This window comes from Humulus lupulus, chromosome 2 (genome assembly GCF_963169125.1).
Source record: "Humulus lupulus chromosome 2, drHumLupu1.1, whole genome shotgun sequence".
NCBI classification, from domain to species: domain Eukaryota; kingdom Viridiplantae; phylum Streptophyta; class Magnoliopsida; order Rosales; family Cannabaceae; genus Humulus; species Humulus lupulus.
Window position 1 is genome coordinate 234,084,773 of NC_084794.1, and position 8,346 is coordinate 234,093,118.

Consider the following 8,346-nt stretch of genomic DNA (forward strand, 5'->3'; position numbering starts at 1 on the left):
TTTCAGATTTTATAATTAATTTTTCCTTATGAAGTGCCTTTAGTTTTAATATTAAATACTGCATATGATATTGTGTAGCTTTATTTTATTAATACTTGATCATGATATAAGTGTTGTTTCTTCTTACCCGAATTTCTTATTTTTTAACAATACAGTGATATTGAACCCAAGGCACCTGAACGACTGTTGAAGCTGCACGCCACTGCTAATCTACCGTCGGTCTCCTCTGCTCTGGTTCAAGAGGTAGGTTTTCTTGCCTTATATCTATTGTCTTTTTCTTCTATGAAAAAGTTCTGGGTTAGTTTTTGGAATGTTTGTTTATATTGAGGTTCAAGTTAGTGTAAGGTAACTATGGTCTATGTTACTCTTGAACTAATGGTCAATGCCCCACGAGTGTATGATAAAATGATGCAAAGAAACTGTATATACATTATGAGCTTGGACAAATAAAATATGATGTATGAGCCGTTTAGTTTAATGAAGCATTCAAGATAGTTTTAGAGGGTGAGCTATATATTTCTAGGCTAATAATCTAGAGGGCAACAATTTCTTGCATGAGATGAGATTTCTTGCTAACAATTTCTTGCTAAGATCCAAGCTAGAAAGATGAACAAGAGACCAAATTGAAGAGTGCAGCTCTTCTATGGCAGTGGAAGATAAACAAATGTATTTAATGTTCCTAGACATCTCTGAGAGAACTTTAAGAGTAGAGCGACCACCAAGATTAAGAAAGTAGTCTATGTGTTCATAAGATTCCCACCACGATGGTTTATGATCAGTCTCCTCAGGTCTCCAATAATCTATATCATTATAATTGATATTGTAATTTGTTTCTGCTACTATATTTTCTTTTGTAAAACACTTGTGAGTAAGAATTTGTTGAAATTTGAGTGAAGGAGCTTCTTCCAAACTCTCACAGCCTTTAAGAAATAGACTCTTCAAATTAGCTTGAGATAAATCTGGCATATGAATCAAATTCTTTGAAAAACTGAGATTGAAAACTTTTAAGCTCTCAAGACACTGTAACAAAAGGAAATGGCAAAAATACATAAATAAATATATTCCTAGCTCACATATGTATATAAAGTAAAATTATGCCTTTAATTTGATAATATTAAATGCCCCTATAATTTAATTTAGCACAAAAATATGTCAACACAAATTGATAGTTATATTGAGGAATACACAAGCATCAAGCTAATAGAGAAGCATCCTAACTAGGTCGGCACACAACTCTAAAGCTATCTTATGCATTCTATCCAATATATATAAGAATACAGAGTTTAGGATTACAAATAAGAATCAAACAAACTAAACACCCCAAAATAAATCCATAACAAAACTATTAAATATATGCTATAACAAAGCCTCGTTAAAACCCCTAAAAAGTAAAACCCATTGGGTAAAAACTCTAGAGAGGAAAAAGAGTGCAATGCATTACAAGAAAATCTATATAAAACCCAAAAACTAGAAAGTCTTTTGAAACAAAAGAAGATAACGAAATAGTAGTTGAGGTCCAGCACATAAAGTCGTGGAGAGTCTTGGAAGCAAGACCGTTATCCCTGTAAATACGAGAGAATTGAAAAGCATATAGGAAAAAAAAGTAGATGAATATAGTTCAACCAACTATTGAGACGATACCATAACAAAGGAATTAAAAAGAGCAGCTTCAACTTTCATCTATTAACTTAATACTATGTCACATAAAAGACAAAATAATAATTTGAAGGAGGATGTGATTTAATTTGACAAGAATGTATTTTCATCACCTTAATACATAATTATACATGTATATATATACCTGCTAAACCTAGCTAAAAACTCGTGAAAATGCAATTATAATTTCCACAGAAAAATGAGTATATGTATTAAATATATGTGATTGCAGAAATAATAAAAATAGCATGTTAATCACTAATAGTGTAGTCAAATTGAAAACGTTTATATGTATTACCACTTAAAAGAAATATGTTGACACAAAAAGATGCAATGTGTATATATTCAGTCTCCTTTTGAGCCAAACTTCTCTTAGCACTCATAGCTCGCAAATTACTTATCCTTTCTGGTATTCTGCTTAAACACAGTCTTAGCTATATTGTCAAAATAAGCTTAAGTGGTAATATTGAGATCTAATCAAGCCTTTAAATAGAAGCATGAATTCTTAATTACCATATAAGAGGATGTGGAACTAGTTTTAGTTGGAAATAGAAAGAGCGTGCCATATAGCACGCTTGAATTCATAGCACAGGCCATATGACTTTTAGATCAATTGCATTTACTTAATGATTTTGATGAACAATGTTTTTTGGTGACATGCACTTCTTTAACACAGTGATGATGTTAGCATGAAACATTATTTCCATGGTATAGGCATTTTCAAATCAAGTTACTAAATCAAAATATCTAAGCTATTTGAAAACCTATATGTAAGAGATATATGTATACTTGCATTTTATAAATTACAATAACTAAGGTTGCTTGAGACAGTGGTTAGAGAGAGTACTATTTAGAATGATTTAAGCATAACAGTCCAAATAGGATTTTCTTGTGTTTGCATATATTTTTAATTATTTTAAATTATGAAATTTGGTTTATAGAAATACAGATGGAAATGGAAATAGAAGTTGAGATTTTTTTTTTCCCCTTAATAAAATTGACTATTAACTTATCAAGAAGTTGAGTATCCTAAATGTTATAAATAGTTTAAGGTTCAGATTTTAATTTAAAAAATCTAAATAATTTGATCAGAAAAGTGCTTCATAACCTTACAAATGTGTGTTCCATATCTTGAGGAGAACTCCTCCCTTTCAACAAAATAGCTTAACTCAAAATTGTACAAAGTTACAAAACTTAAATTTTTTTAAAGAAAGGCCAATCAATAGTATCTTTGGGACTACAACAAAAGTTCAAAAATGGTCTTACCTTTAATTAGCATGGCTGCTAAAATTAGCTTGACTTAGCATGGCTTACAATTTATATATTTGGTCTTTGATTATAATCCCTGTTTATTTTATAAAACAATCTGCACCTTCTTTAAAATTAGCTTGACTTAGCATGGCTTGAAATCATTAGTAGCTAAATTTTGCAAAATAAAATGATTGAAACTTTATTTTTAGCTACCAAAAAATTAGTAGGTACATGTTTTTTCTTTGCTACCAAAAGAAAATTGGTAGCTAAAATAATAAATTAGCTACTAATAATTTTGGTAGTAGAATTAATTAGTCTTATTATTTTAGAATTAGCAACTAAATTATTTGGCTACCATAATTTAGTAGAGCAGCATTATTATTAGTATTAAGTTGCTGAAATAATGTTTATTTTAGTATTTTAGTAGCTAAATTTAAGATAGAATGAGTGGAAATGATGGTGATTAGGAAAATGATGATTTTTTTGGACATTTGAGTTGGAATATGTTTCTTTATGTTAAGTTTGAACCATTAATGAATATAGTTTATGATTTTAAGACTCGTAACAAGTAATTTCATGAATTTTATGGTTTTATTGTATCATTTAATTTTAATTTTGTATTAATCTGTTAGGTATTGATTATATTCTTTTGGTTGTGGATCGAATTGGCGAGCATTGCAAATTTAATTAACTAGATTATTAATAGAAAGAGGTACGGAAGTATGTTCTCTTAACTCTTTTATTAATATCATACAAATGTTAGAGGAGTTTGAATATCTTAAATATTCATTCATAGAGAAGTAGGTTCTGAGCTTAAAATTGTGTGCTGCGATGATAACGGAAGGTTGAAAACTTGTGTGTCTTAGAGAAGTAGGTTATGGAAAATTTGTTTATTTGTTGTGGTGATATAAGGATGAAAACTTATTGTGTGTTAATATGTGTAATAGCAAGATCTCTAAGTTAGAAGAAGAGCAACAGAATATGAAGCTCAAAATGAATGAAATGATGAATCTACTTAAAGAACACTTAGTGGTAATTCTATCTTGCACTTATAAACCTTATTTTTCTTTTCTTCCAATGAAACTTATCTTGGTTTTATATTTAGGTTGGTGGTAAAGCGACACCAAGCGTAGGACAGTCTCGCAATGTACCGCAGTCAAACAATATTCATTCCCCTAAGGTAAACTATCAAAGTTGTTATTGTTTTAATGATTCATTTTAGAAGAACAAATACAAAACTAATATATTGTCTTTAAAATCAATTTGGTAGAGTATTGCACTAGAAAAAAGACATAACTTTACAGAAGGGAAGAATGCTTGCTACTTGCTTGATTGAGCAGATGTAATTGTTGCTGAAGGTCGTTGGGATTCTAGTGATCCAAAGTTAACTGTACATGGAAAGCCTCTTGGACCAGACTTTATCCGAGTATGGGTTGATGCTGATATTGTACCAGAATCTTACTTATTTCATCCTAATAATGCGATGCTTACAATACAAGAAGCAGTTGGTTCCACAGTTGCATGGCCTTCTAAAAAAGTTATTCCAAGAGGTACCATTTCATACTCAAAAAAGAACCAATGTCTTATAATTTAGTGTTTGGTTTCTTTGTTATTCCAAGAGTTGTGAATTCATTATTTTGTATGTGGTGTCCTCTCTTGGATATAATTTCCATAGCATTTTTCTTGAAGTAATTTGTGATGCTAGATAATAACAATAAAATATTTCTTTGTTTATTTTGCAGATGTGACAAGCGAAATAGAAAATGATACTTAATTTTGAAGGCTTTGTGTTAGGCAGCTATAGAATATTTTGTGCTGAAAGTAGTAACTTTTCAATATGTTGAATATTTAAGACTACTTGAATACTTAAAGAACATTTTGTTGTTGATGACAATGTTGAATGTTTTAAACTAATTTGTGGATTGTTAATACAATGTTGAATGTTTTTACTTTTTGTTATTTGAAAACCAAGTTCATTTGATGATGCTAGTATATATTAGAAAGCTAATTTTAATTATATAAAAAAAATTAAAATATAATAGATTAAATTAGTGTTATATAAATGAATATATAATGAGAATTTAAATTATCTAAATATTAAAATAATACGAAAAATGTGTTATAATATCTATTACAATAACACTTTTTATGTGAAGAATTTTGTTATGCAAACTTCATCATATAACACAAATAATGTGTTATACTAAAGTCTAGTATAACACAAAAAAAAATTTATACTAAAGTGTAGTATAACACAAATTTATAAGTATTGAAATGGGTTATATAATCGACTATAAATAATATAATTAAAAACTTATCTATTTATTAAAATAACACAGAAAGTATGTTATCGTTGACAGTATAATAACACATCTGTATAACAATGATAAAGTGTTATGTAAAGTACCCTGACCTACGATAACATAGTCGGTCTTAACACATCAAAAAGTGTTATGGTATGTTTTGATAACACATTTTTGGTGTTATTAAAAGAATTTTTTCTTGTAGTGTCACTGTTGGGTGGTCCTTCTTGAGGTGGCCCACCACCCCACACACATAACAGGCCTTAGCCCGACATTTGCCTGAATGGCGTCTCCTGCACCTCGTGCACTCTGGATAACTCTTCCATGTGTCACCGCCTCCCTGATGGCCACCATGAACACCTCGACCCCTCCTATCAGGACCAGCAGCGGTCGAAGTGTCAGGGGTCTTCCTCTTTATATCACTGGAGCCTCCGCCCCTACCAGACCCAGAATATGGAGGCACCACTCTGCAGACCTCCTGCCTCACAACATTCTCCCTCCAGATCTTGTCCTCTGTTTCCTCAGCAGTAAGAGCCTTCTCAACAGCCTGGGCATAAGTTGTCCCCCCAGGTACTGTCATAATCCTCACATCTCGGGCAATCATAGCATTAAGCCCTCTAATAAATCTTTCCTACCTAGCTGCATCAGTAAGCACAAGATCTGGTGTGAACTTCGGAAGTCTATCAAACTTCAGGACATACTCTGTAACTGTCATGTTGCCCTAAACTAACCCCACAAACTTATTCACCTTCGCTTCCTTGACGACAACGTTGTAATACTTTTTACTGAACAAGTCCTTAAATCCATCACAACCCAGTGTAGTAACATCCATAGTCTGTGATGCCACTTCCCATCAAATGCGAGCATCCTCTCTCAGCATATGTGGCACAAGCCACCCTGTCATGACCCTCTACCCTCATGAAGTCCAAAATAGTCGTAATCATACTCATCCACTCTTCGGCATTTAGTGGATCTGGTCCCCCTTCAAAAGTTGGAGGATGTTGTCTCCTGAACAGCTCATACAACAGTGCCCACCGGTTTCCAACTGACGGAGCCTGCTGTCTAAGAAGACGAATCTGCTCATCCTGGCTCTGAAGCCGAACTTGCATGTCTGCCATAATCTATTGCCAGTTCTCAGGGACTAGCGAAGGGTTCTGGCCCTAGTCATCATTTCTAGCCTCAGACCCAGTGTTGGCTAGTAATATAGATCGTCTTGGACGCATATCTATCCAAGTTAATCTGTAGTCAACAACTCGACGGTCAGACTATGAGGACATGGTACCAATCTTCCCACGAATCACCATTGGAATACAAGCAATCAAAATATAACAGTTCATCAAATATTCATCCACATGCAACAACAATGCTAATAAGCATGCCTTAATATCATCACACAACAGTCAAGGGCCAGGCTATATCAGTATCTCATGCTCCCTATTAATCAAACAGATAACAGCAATCATAGTTCTTTCCAATCACTTAAGTATATAAACATGTATACACAATTATCAAACCCTGAGCCGAGCTTATCTTTAGCAGCTAATATACATGTCTAGCTAGTCTTCAGGAACCCTTAAACCTAGATCGTTCTGATACCATGTTGTAACGCCCTAGATAACCAAGACTATTACACTATGTGTGTTATAAAGGTGCAAGACTTGCTAATCAAGTCATTTAGTTGAAAATGTGACACTAAACCATTACTGAAATAGGGTTAAAAGATTTTGGTCATAAAAGATAAATTTTAATTTTACATAAGCGTTTGATACACGGGATCCCAAAAACAGGGTTAAATAACAGTTTACAAAATTTTCAAAGGTTATGTACAACCACAAGCCACTCTAATGGAAAATAGGCATTTTAGGATCTCCTGTTCCTGTATCATCCCTCGGTCGTGGTGGACGAGTAGCCGACAATGTACATTATGCCCCCAGAGCTCTCCAAATCAGGGTTAGTCCAGCTTTCCCTTGCCTTTACCTGCACCACGTAGCACCCGTGAGCCAAGGCCCAGCAAGAAAACCATATTACAAAGCATAATTAATAACAGTAATTAGATAATTCACAGATCATTAATCAAATACTCAATAGACCACATTGTTCACATAATTAGTGATATCAGTCAACAAACCAATAATCAATTATCCAGGTAATAAACATGCTATACTCATCAGATTATTAACAGTAAACATATCATACAATATCCAGGGTCGACACCCATAGGTCGCACCTTCTATTTATCCCACTAACTCTGACTCACTTAGGTCGAGCTCAGTGATTATATAATTAACCTCAGCTACCAACGGTCGAGCCACGTCCTGTGCACCAATATTAACTCTGTCACTCTTAGGCCATTTATTTCATGCTCCACTACAACAATTATGCCCATATATTACATTAAAATATAGCATATTTTAAAAAACGCTATTGTTTGACCCGACTAAAATTTTTAGGCGGTAAATTATACTTAGGCGCCAAATGAAAGACAAAAGCAAAAAATCCCTAATAACCCTACGCCTCCTCTGTTTCTCTCTCATGCTCTATCTTTCTCTCTCAGCAACTCTCTCGTTCAATCTTTCTTTCTTTCTCTCTGTTTGTTGCAGGTGTGCAACAAGGTGATGGGGTCCGCGGCTTGGGTCGTGTGACAGGGAGGCTTGACTCGTGGGTCTACGGCGTGGGTGCGGCGGTGCTTGAGCTCACGATCTCCGAGTAATATATATGTTCTCTTTTGGTGGCTGACCTTGCCATTCGTGGTGGACGCAGTCTTTGTATGAGGGTATTAATTTTTTTATAGTGTTTAATTTTCATATGTTGTTTACCACATCAAATGTTTGTTCTTGAATCTAGGTATATCTTCTTTTTATATCTTGTTATTATCTGTGGATTTCTTGAATCTGAGTATTGTATATTGGGTAAGAAAATGTTATGCTCAATATTATTTGCCAGGCCACCTATTCCGGACTTGGGTAATAATGCTATGATGGATGATTGGGTCAAGCAGTTTGAGGAGCTTGCTGGCTCTCAGGTACTTCTCTATTTCAATCATTTGGGTGTTGAAATTATTTTGTGATGAAATTATTTGAAAATGTTTGTACGTTGAATTGTTGATGTTGCATTCAAGGTTTATTGATGTGTTTGT

General features: G+C 33.6%; 1 long non-coding RNA gene across 1 annotated transcript; it reads left to right on the forward strand.

Annotated features, from left to right (window-relative positions):
• The first annotated feature begins 3,997 nt into the window (after window positions 1-3,997).
• LOC133816581 (uncharacterized) lies at window positions 3,998-4,841 on the forward strand. Its single transcript, XR_009885346.1, has 3 exons — window positions 3,998-4,087; window positions 4,178-4,457; window positions 4,650-4,841. It is a non-coding gene; the product is annotated as an uncharacterized LOC133816581 (long non-coding RNA).
• The last annotated feature ends 3,505 nt before the right edge of the window (window positions 4,842-8,346 follow it).